Source organism: Meriones unguiculatus, chromosome 4, assembly GCF_030254825.1.
Source record: "Meriones unguiculatus strain TT.TT164.6M chromosome 4, Bangor_MerUng_6.1, whole genome shotgun sequence".
Taxonomy (NCBI): Eukaryota; Metazoa; Chordata; class Mammalia; order Rodentia; family Muridae; genus Meriones; species Meriones unguiculatus.
The window spans coordinates 117,986,542-117,998,707 of record NC_083352.1 but is presented as its reverse complement, the minus strand read 5'-3'; positions in this window follow the sequence as shown (position 1 = coordinate 117,998,707).

Genomic DNA, 12,166 nt, shown 5'->3' with positions numbered 1-12,166 from the left:
TATAGTGTATATCATTCTGCACTCTTATTTTCTTCCAACTATTTTATTCTTTTTAGACATTTCTAGGCGGTGTAGTAGTGCCCACCTTTAATCCTAGTACCCAAGAGACAGAGGCGGGCAGCTCTCCATAAGCTCCGTGGCTGGTAGGGATGCCCAGTGAGAACCCGTCTCAAAACAGTTCTTTCTGTTGCTATGTGATTAAAGACTGGGCGTTATGGTGGCGCACATCTTTAATCCCTGCATTTAGGGGGAAGAGGACCTCTGTGAATTTGAGGCCAGCCTGGTCTACATAGTGAGTCCCAGCCAACCAGGGCAACATAGCAAGTCTCTGTCTCAAGAAGCAAACAAACAAACAAACAAACAAAAACCAAGTACAATTGTTTACTGCAGTCTACTTTGTGGATTGCTCTTGCTACTACACAAAATACAATTACATTTTGTATATTGATTTTGCATATGCAAATCTTTCTAAATATGCTTGTTTTTAAAGTGTCTTCCTTAGGATTAACTAAGGATACAAATATAGTATATAAGTATACAGATAGTATATTATCTACAAATTTTTTTCCTTTTTTTTTTTCAATCTGATGTATTTTCTTACTCCCCTTGAAACTAACTGTGTTGCAACTTATAATATGATGGTGAATAGAGATGATGGTCAGTCTTGTCTTATTCCTGATGACAGAAGTTTGCTGCTGTCATTAGGTGTGGCACTGGCTGAGGGTTTTATAGATGCCCTCTGTTGGGTTACATTCTTTTCTGACCCTTTTTGGGGGAATATTTTTTTTTCAATTTTTTTATTAATTCAATTTATGTCTTGGTCATAGGCCCATCACTCCTCTCCTAGTCCCGCCTTCCTCTATTTCTCAGAATAAGGGAGCTCCCCTACCTAGACACCCCAGCTCACCTATTCACATGAAGACCGAGTTTGTTTGTAGAGTATTTATCATAGAAATATCTACTGAGATCATCATTTCACTTTGCCTCTTGTTGAAGTGGTTTGTTCTATCGGTTGTTTTTAGAGGCTAAGCCAGCTTTGAACTTCTCGATTTAATCACGGGATATGATTTCTTGAAAAAAAAATCTTTGTGTGTGTGTGTGTGTGCTCTCCTGTGCGCACATGCATGTATGTGTGATCTTGCACATGTGTGCATGTATGTTTGGATGCCCACAGTCAGCCTTGGGTGTTGTTCCTCAGAGCTCTCAACCTTGTGTTTTTTAAGGAGGGGTCTGCCACTGACACCCTGGGCTTGTGGATTGGGTTATTCTGGCTGTGCAGAGAGCAAAAGGGATCAGTCTGTCTCCACTTCTCCAGTGCTGGGATTGGAGGCATAAACCATCACACCTGGCTTTTAAAATCTTTCTTTAGCTAACCACCTATCAATTTTGTTGATTTTTAAAAAGAGATTCCTTTGCTTTCCCCAGGGTCAGATGATTGTTCAAGGTTCCTGAATAAACTGCATTGAAAAAAAAAATATATATATTTCTCTTTTAAAGTTTTATGGATTTAGGTTTTTCCATTAAAGCTATAATGCTATGAGCTAGTATTTGTGTATGTTAAGAAGACAGTTGTTGAAGCCATTATTTTGGCCAAAGAGGGAATATAGATATTAAAAACTCCTTTATGCTTATAAGAAGAAGGACTGTATTGTTAATCAAGCTTGTTGATAATAAACTACTGTGTACAGACATACACATACACACACACACACACACACACAGAGAGAGAGAGAGAGAGAGAGAGTTCTAGGCTCCCTGATGAGCCCTATTAATCTGATGGGTGTTTACAATTTGTCCTGCACTGAGAGTTTTGCTCACTGTAGCTGCGTAGTTTGCAATGAGACTGGTGTAGTCTTAACAGAATCAAGTAGACAAAAACCACATTATCCGTACATTGTTTCCTACAAAAACAGTGCTATTCGTATGTTTAATGCTGGATGATTTATTTAGAATCAATCTGAAAAAAAGTCTAATGATGTTCAGTTTTGCGATAGAGGTACATATAGTCACTGATGAACATATTTGGTCCACTAAGTTTTAATATCAATGTTACCACATTTTAAATATGTAATATGTATGTATATGTAAATATATACAAATAAGCATGTTATAATTACATGTATTCCTTTATATGGTAATATTGCAAATGGTAAATAAAAAGTAATACATATAATTAATGTAAAAAAAATAAATAAAAAGAGATTCCATTTTTGCTTTAGTTGACTTTGTTTTTTTTTTTCTATTCTCAATTTCATTAACCTATGCTCTAATCATTATCACTCCCGGTGCAAACTCAGTTTTTCCTACTCTTGCTTGTATAGCTTTTACTACACATTTTCCCTCAGTGAAAAATCTCTGGCATCCCCAAGGTTCTTTTTGCCTGGGAATTTTATCATCTCTAGCGTGGGATGACCCTCTCTCCAGCTCCATATATGGCCTCATCTTTCTTTCTTTAATTTCCCAAATGGGTTCAGTGGGATAGATTTCCACGGCCTAGACCTTAGGACAGAAATATTCTGTTTGCCTTTCCTTGTCCCAAGGAAGCCAGGCTTTCTCTAAGTAGGAAAAACCCACCCACAATACGGTTGATTTCTTTATGGTGTTCCACTAAATACCTCGTACCCATCCTCATCAAGGTTAAGGGGATCAGCTGCTAGCCATTTTTGCATGTTTTTTCTGAGCTATAATGTTCTGTTATTTATCTTTTTTTTTTCATTTTGGTGATGTTCAGTTTTTAATGACTTATTGGTGAGTTTTCTGTTTCTATGTGTAATGTCTGTAGCATATCTTGAGAATATTTTTCCAAGCTTATTTATTGGTCAAATAGAAGGTTTACATTTTTATGTAGTATCATTTTTTGGACTCTCCTGTTTGGCTTCTTGTTTGACATGCTATTTAAAAAAAATGCCATCTTCATTCTGCAATTATAAAATGACTTACTTAAATTTCCTTATGGACTTCTGGATACCCTTTTTTTTGGCTTATCTATTTTTTTTTAACAGGGTCTTTCTACATAGCTCTGGCTGTCTTGGAACTTGTTATGTAGACCAGGCTGGCCTCAAATGCACAGAGATCCTCTTGCCTCTGCTTCCTGAGTGCTGGAAATAAAGGAAATAAATGCCTGGATACTAGAGACTTTTTAAAAATGTTGATTCATTTGTATGTATATGGATATTTTTTTTTCTGCCTCTATGACCAGGCACCATGTGTGTTCAGTGCCTACAGAGGAGGATCCTATGGGCCTGGAGTAACAGATGATTGTGAGCTGCCATGTGGATGCTGGGAAATTGAACCCAGGTTCTTCAGAAGAGCAGTCAGTACTCTCAACCACTGAGCCATCTCTTCACAGCCTGTCATCTGGATTTTATTTTGGCAAGGAGTGAGAGGCGTCCAGGTGCATCTTTTTCTCTGAAGGACCGGAATATCATGTCAAGCGTAGGACATTTTCCTGCATCCTACTTGAATGGTGGCAGCCATGTCAACTTCAGTAAGTCATTTCTGTTTCCTGAGCCCTGTATGCTGAGGACACAATAGCAGTCACACTGTGGGGGCTCACCCATCCTCCAAATTCCTGTGAGTTTTGATGCTCTGAAGGGATCCTAGAGATACTTGTTATCTAACACAAACTGGACAGTTATTTATACAACCTCAAATAGCCTCCTGTAGCCAATAATAAGACCAAGAATAACAATGATAGGGGCCTGAAGAGATGGCTCAGTGATTAAGAGCACTTGCTGCTCTTGTGCAGGACTTGGGGTTTCACTCCTAGCACTCCCATGGTGGCTCAAAAAGGATCCCTAACTCTGTCTTCAGGGAATCCAACTCCCTTTTCTGGCCTCCATGGTCATCAGGAGGTGTACAAACATACAGGTAGGCAAAATACCCAAGCATATAAATAAATAAAAATAAGAATACATTCAAAAGTTAAAAAAGAAAGAGTAACAACAATAGTACAATAGACACTGGCTCTTTCATGTGACCATCTAGAAGCACGTGGAATGAGAGATTTGTCCCCCCCCAGCACAAGTTGTAAAAACCAAGAGAGCTCACACAAAGATCCAGTCGGCAGCTTTCCTTGCTCAATTCCAAATGTAAATTGCAAGGGGATTTAGGTTGGAAAAGCCCAGCCACATGCTTAGATGATTGCCAGAGTTTGTCCTCAGTCTCCATATCAGTGAAAGAGCTGATGTACCCTGCTGTTTCTCTGTGTCTTCAGGGGATGAGGATGTCTTTATTTCCTATTTGTAAACACACACCCTTGCTGATTAGCTAGCAGTCAACTCTCTAATACACCTCTAACTGGCCTCTTCCCACCTAGAAATGGACCTTAAGTTGGTACACAGACATAATTTCTAACAAGAACCCATCTCTGTCATTATGCTATATTATCATTACACTGATGCTAAGACAGGACATGCTTCTTACAATGATAATGCAGGTCAACCGAGGCAATAACTGGTTCTTTCTCAATGGAGGAGGGATGGATAGCATGAACTAGAAGCTGCCTATTATAACTAGAAGGTGTCTATTATAAATGAGCCAGGACTGATGCTGTCTTGCCAACGCACACCAAGCTTGTATAAAGTATAATATGTGTTATGATTCTCCGAATGAAAATACTGTAAGGAAGAATGATGTGAGCTGGAGTCTGGAAGGAAATGGGAGACATGGTTTGTATATGCTCAAAGAACAAAGGTGGGAAAAAAGGGAGGTGATCCAAGAATGAATAAAACAGATGTCAGCTAAGAAGTCATAGCTATAGGAAATGTTCAGACAGCTTTGCATGATGAGGTTCCCCCAGGTCAAAGGATCTAAGAAAGATCTTCTTCACTTTTCCAAGACCAGAAGGTGATTAGAACAGGATTCTTTTTTTTTTCTTTTATAAACAACCTTTTTATTAATTCTTTGAGAATTTTGTGCATGCATACAATGTATTTTGATCATATTTACCCCAGCTCTTCCCTCTTATTTCTCCAGATTCACCACCACCACCCTACCCACTCCCAAATTTGTTTCCTTTTTTCTTTTTTTTTCTTTTATTATTATTATTTTTTATCAGTTACATTTTATTAACTCTGTATCCCAGCTGTGTCCCGATCCCTCATTCCCTCCCAGTCCCTCCCTCCCTCCCTCATCGTATAACCTAGGACCTCCACTCAGATGTAGCCTGTGTTAGCTCAGTAACCAATTGGTTTCCCAAAGTGAGGGGAACAAGGACTATTTCTAACAGGATCTCAATGACTGGCTCTTTGGTCTCCCCACCCCCGAAGGGAGGAGCAGTCCTGTTAGGCCACAGAGGAGGGCTTTGCAGCCAGTCCTGAAGATACCTGATAAAACAGGATCAGATGAATGGGGAGGAAGTCCCCCCTATCAGAACAGGATTCTTAACTTGCGGTTCACTGAAGGGTCTTCAAGAGGCTTTTGAGGATCTGTGAACTTAGGGAAATATTGCATTTTTATTTTTCCTAAAGTCAAATTGAAATGATCAACATCCCTCAGTTTTTGAATGGAGAAAACAAACTACAGTGGCATTAACAGTATGTGCGAGCATTTCACCATGTATTTATTGCCAGATTTCTCAAGCATCATTCATGTTCATGGCTATTTGGAAGTGTTGGGAGTTACTAGACCTTATACTAGATCTTGCATCGGGCATTGGCAAATTAAAATGTGGTTTGTGTTTAAATATTGTTGTGTTTCTTTGTTATCAACTGTGCTTTACTTTATGCACAGCTTTTGTGGTATTCTGAGAAGCAGTTCAAAGGAGTCGGTAGCGTAACTTGGACAAAAAGGTTAAGGCACTCATGTGTAGGTGGTACAGATGGGCAGATGGCTGGAGAAGCTCTTACCTTTTGTGTTACAGGAAGAGATTATGATCAAGGAGAGCCTATGAAGATTCTGTGGGCTCTTGGACTTTGATTATCCACTGTTGCTACAGATTTGCCCTGGATAGTCTGCAGGCATGCCCTGGAGACTTGGGTAGAAGATGAAGCTGAAGAAAAACTGGGTCATAGGGCCTATTCAGACTTAGTGGGTCTAACACTGGGAGGGTGAGCAGAGGCAAGGATGCTGTCTGGCAAGGATGATTTCTGTCTGCCTTCTTGGTCCTGTTGCTCCATGTGAGCGCTGAGTTTACAGATCTGAGATCAAGAGCCAGGCTTTACACAGTACCGGCTGAGTTAGTTCAGACCACTGTGTTACTTCCAAGTCTCAGTTTCTTTGTCCATGAATTTTCATTCATTCAGTTAGTGTTGAAGAAGCGCCAGCCCCTGAGAATGTTATATCTACAGCTATTGAATGAACAAAGTAAAGTACTGAAAGCTCTTTGAAAACAGATTGTCTTATTTAGTTTCCTTTTTGAATGTATGTGGATATGTGCATGTGTTCATGTTGTACGGGTTTTGTGTATGTGTGTGTGTGTGTGTGAGTGTGTGTGCATGTGGAAGGCAGAGGATGATCTCTGCTCTTGTTCCTCCGGCATCATCCACTTTGTATATTTTGAGGCAGTCTCTCACTGGCCTGGAAATCGCCAAGCACCTCTGAGCAGGCTGCTTCAGAGATCTACCTGTCTCTGTGGTGGATCACATGTGCACGACACCACACTTGGTCTTGTCCCACCTGGACTCTAGTGTTTGAACTTAGGTCAAGGTTTCAGCTTAGGTCAACAAAGGCAAGCACTTTCCCAACTAAGCAATCTCCTCAGAGCCTCATTGAAGATTTAAAAACAATTATCTAGGGCTGGAGGGATGGCTCAGTGGGTAAAGGCTCTTGCTAGCAAACCTGACAACCTGAATTCAGCTGACAGAACCCACATGGTAGAAGGAGAAAACCAACTCCTACAAGTTGTCCTCTGACCTCCACATAGTCACCATTACACAAGCCACCCTCCCAATAAAAACATGTACAAAATTAAAATAACCTACATTTTCTACTCCTTCCTTAGTTGCATGTATGTATGTATATTCATATTTATACATACACATATATACACATATATATACATATATACTTGTGTATATGTATATACATATATATACAACACACACACACATATATATACCCATACATATATATGTTTTTGGACAATATCGCCGTGTAGCCTTGGTTGGCCTGGAACTCACTGTGGCCTCAAACTCAGGCATACACCTGTCTCTGTCTCCCAAGTGCTAGGAAAAAAGATGTGTGCCACCATTTCTGGCTTCTTTTTCCTTAGTCTTTCAAGAGAAGAGATCTGAGTGTTTCTGATACATTTTTTAGCTTGGAGTTCATAGCTCTTCTACGATGACCCTCAGTAACCTTGACAGTACAGTGTCAAGTGTGGGGACATTTCAGGCATTTCTATTGGATGAGGCCAATCTGCCGGATTCCATTAGAGGTTGTACATAATTATTTATGCACTGAAGTACTCTGATAATTAAACTCAATTCAAAGTCACAACGATTGGTTACTTAAGAGACGTGACTTGCCATAAGCGGGGACTGTAACTGAAAGTACATCACACTGTTTGGAAGCACAGCAGTTTGCTGCAGCAGGACAAACTGAACATGTTCACGCATTGATTCAAGCTAAGACCGTCCTGGCCACTTGGACAAACCCTTCTGTGATCCTTAACGCACCTCAAGGCTTAAAGTTATTCCACGTTCTCAACAGGACCCAGGAGGCGTCTAAACATCAACGGAACTCTACGTTCTCACGGGCAGGCTGTCTGGAAACAAGACTCTGGGCCAGACTGGAGAGGACTCTTTTGCTCTGCACATCTCTTATAATGTCTAGCATGCAGCCTTGGCTAACAGCCCTACTTATGGGGCTTTGATGTCTGGGCCTCTGCGTAGCTCCCACGTGTGTGGTGCCACACACAGAAGATCCTTTCCGGGAGGGCCGAAGGTGGTGCGGAGAAGTTCGGGCTCTTAACTCTTTACCTTCTTGATCCGTCTCGCTGGCTGCTCGTGCTCTCTGGAGGTCATCACAGGAGTACACACGCGTGTGACTGTGCATGCATGCGTGCACACACATTCACAGCCGGTCGTCTCGTATTTTCTGAAGTTTGGAAGGGAAAGTGATTTGAAAGTACTTGGCTCGGCGTCTAGCCCCCGGGAGGTGCTAAACCAGTGTTATCTGTTGCTGCTGTCATTATTGCAGGGACGCTGTGGTTGGAAGCAAACTTGTTAAGTTCCCTGTAGCATGCTGTTCCCCGCTTCTCTTCTGGTATCCTGTTTTCAGTTCCCAGTTGGCTCCCTAGCTCTATTCCTGGGAACATTCTGGCACATTTTCTCTGGGTTCCCCTAGGAACAGAATAAAGGAACCCTTGGCTTATAGGGATACAGGATTCTGTCAGGAAAGGTCTTCATAATCTTGGATCAGTAAATGTCACCTTGAGCGAGGGTGAAGGAGGGGAAACACTTGGTTTTACATTAGAGGGACACTCACACATTTGAAAGGGGCATGTTCTTGGGAGAGTTTTAGCCTTTCTGAGCCCAGGGCTATGTGGCAGGGACACTGATTCATCCACTCTTTCATTCTTTTAATAGTGTGATGTCATCACCGAGAGGTGCCTTTTGAGACAATGGATAATGAAACTAGTTCTTCTCAGCAGGTGAAAGTGGCAAGGATAGCCCACTTCTAAACTTCCTATGTATTTGCTGCCTTGGATGACGGAAAGTAAAGGACTCTGAGGATCCTGGGTAATAGCAGAGCCACAGACACAGGAAAGTGTCTTCCATTAACATGTAGAGGAAAGCCAGCCATGAATGTTTACACTGGACTTTCAAGTGTGTGGGGAATCCATTTCTGATGTGTCAAGAGACTAAAGGCTGAGTTTCTTTGTTACAGCAACCAGTGTAAAGCTGAGGTAAAATGAGTGTATTGGCTTGAAATTCTCTGCCGACCCATGTTACAAAGCCCTCATTTATTTATTCATTTTTGTTTAGTTAAAATAATATTCTATATTTGTTTTTATATACTTTTACAATGTAATTTGATCATATTTACCATCACTACTTCCCTCCAATTAACCCTAGTACCCTACCCTACCAGCTTCATGGTCTCCTATTTTTTTAAAAATCAATAATCTTTTGGCCCTCACATCCAAATAATAATTAAAGAAGAGGAGGTCATGAATTTGAGTGAAAGTGGTGGGGAAGGGGGAGGGAGATTGGGGAAAGAGGAGGAGGGGTGGGAAAGGATGTAATATAGTATTCACATATGGAATTCTCAAAAATTTTCAATAAAAATTAAACCTTTGAATTCAGTTAGTGTGTGGTGTGGCCACCCGCTGGGTTGTGGACAACCCGTGTATTTAATGGGAAGTTTTCTGGGGTCCCTACTTGAAGCTCTGGAGATAAATTGAAGAACAAAAACAGATGGAGCCCTTGCTGGATTGAAGAATTTATGTTTTGGTTGTAGAAGAATATCAATAGATATAACAATAATGAGATGAGTGTTAAAGAGAGAGAAAACCAGGGGATGTGGTGCTGAAAGGATGCTCCATTTCTTTAAGACTGTTTCTTTAAGGAGATGCTGGCTTTGGAGTTGGGACTTGATGACAAAAATCACATTATTGGCTCTCCTGCACTGGCCATGATCCCACCCCATCAAATGGCTTGCCCTTTCAGACAACACACGTTTCTGATTCCTGGCTATCAGAGACAGCTTCTCCTCCCGTGACCTCCTCTCTGAAGACCCAGTTCTCCCATCTGCAGGGAGAGGGACTTCTCATAAAAAAAACAACTCCCTTCTACCCATGTTCCTGTCCTGATGGCAGTACAACCAAGCTGTGTTGCGGTCTATTTGTTTGTTATCCATTGATTTCCCATGTAGCCTGCCACCTCTTGCTCATTCATCTCTGTAGTGAGGATTATTGCACAGTGCTGGGCACACAGCAGGTGCTCGATAAATATTTGTGTAGTTGATTTGAATACACAATTCACAGTAGAAACGATTACTTGGTTTTGTTGGGAGCCTGCGTAGTGCATTGTGTTTGAAAGGCAGCTTTTGTGTAGCATTAGTCCCTAGAACGCCAGCCCCCTTAACTGTATGCGTACGATAATGGAACCAATTTTAATTACTGTGTGTGTAAGCACTCATATTTCTTAGACACAAGGCAGGCTCCCTCCCCCGCCCTCTGGTTGCAACACATCTTCTCTAGCTACTGGTAAGCCCGACAACACTTTTTTTGGCTAATGAAACAATGTCTTCTGGACCCTCCATCACTGTGACCTGGAGGCTTGGAGCAAGGGAAAACTTCATTCTTCTGTCTTCACATTCCTGTCCGACTGGCAACCAGGAATGCAAGGGACACATGCATAAGACCATGGTTGGAAAACCTCTTCTGCTGGTGACAAGAGTCTTGTGTCATCCATTTCTTGGGGAATCCTGTTACAGGAAGGTAGGATGGAGGAGAGGTGAGCTCGCTCCCAGTGAGGCAAACTCTTCAAATCCAAAACTCTGGGAAAATTCTTACTGTGAAACCCCATGAAAGATCCCTTAGCCTTGATTTGTCTATCTACAAATGGGAGACAGGAGCATCACAGTAAAGCAATGACAGGAATTTTGTTAGAAGTCGTTAAGAGCTTCTTAAGTGCTGTGTCTTCCACACATCATATTGTTCAGTATTTACAAATGTCAGACATAGGTGTCATATTGTTTAGGGGTGAGGCTATAATTAAGTGGGCAAAGTGCTTGGCTAGTACATATGGATTCCTGAGTTCAATCCACAAATGCCTATGTTTGATCCTTGCATAAATCAGTGTCAAGGATCAGGTGCTGTAGAATGTAGGCACATACCAGTAATCCCAGTGCTGGGAGGTGAGGGTGGGAGGATCAGAAATTCAAGAGCATCCTTGGTTACATAGCCAGTTCAAGACATGCCTAGGATACAGGAGAACCTGTAACATCATCATCATCATCATCATCATCATCACCACCACCACCACCACCATCATCAACAGCAGCAGCAGCAATGCATTGAATGAATAATTCCCACTTTGCTACAGGATACGGAAGTTCAGAGGGAAGACATATTTTACTCAGGACTTGATTTCCTCTGGCAGTCTGGCTCAGTATAGCCCAGGAGGTAGAGTCATGACTGGGAGTGCTGGCTGGAAGGAAGTCTTTCCTCATCTGAGGAAACTTGTGTTTAGGGGGCTGGTTCTCACTAAGGAGAGCATATTCTCAATTTCTCCTTGATGGAAGCCCCACAGTTCCACTGTGTTCTCTCCCATTCTCTTCAGTTTCCCCGTGCATTATCTGGCAAGTCTGATTGTCACAAACCCATCATTTTGTTGTTGATCATGTGCATCATGATGTAAAATACAGATTATCTGCCTCAGAAAAGTGAGCATTTGGGAGTCATAATTATGGGAATCACTCATAGTTTGGGTCCATTTGATTGAGGCTGAGCTGCATATCAGGCAGAGAGTGCATGTAAACACTTTCCCAGGTGTGACTCTGTTTGTTTTGGTCACTGAGGAAAACATGGGACTGATGGCTCTGTCTGCAAAGGGACAACAAATGATCTCTATCTGACAGTTGGAGATAGAAGGGGCAAAATTTTTGAAAAGAAATCTGGGAGGTTTGTATTTGCAATGAATAAAAAAAATGTTACTCTGTCAGAACGGCCAAGATAAAAAACTCAAACGACAGTACATGCTGGCAAGGAGGTAGAGCAAAGGGAACACTCCTCCATTGTAGGTGAGAGTGCAAACTTGTACAATCACTTTGGAAATTAATATGACAGTTTCTAAGAAAATTGGTACTAGTTCTATCTCAAGACCCAGCTATACCACTCCTGGGCATATATCCAAAGATGTAGCACCATACCACAGGGACACTTGCTCAGCTATATTCTAAGCAGCTTTATTTGTAATAGTCATAAACTGGAAACAACTTAGATTTCCCTCAACCAAAGAATAGATAAAGAAAACATGGTACATTTACACAATGGAATATTACTCATCTATTAAAAACAAAGACACCATGAAATTCTCAAGTAAATGAATAGAACTATAAAAGATCATCCTGAGCAAGACTCAGGAAGACAAAAATGGCATGTACTCACTTATTAGTGGATATTATCCACAATGTACAGGATAAACATGCTACAATCCACAGAGCCAAAGAAGCTAAGTAACAAGGAGGGCCCAAGGGAGGATGCTTGCATATAGCTTAG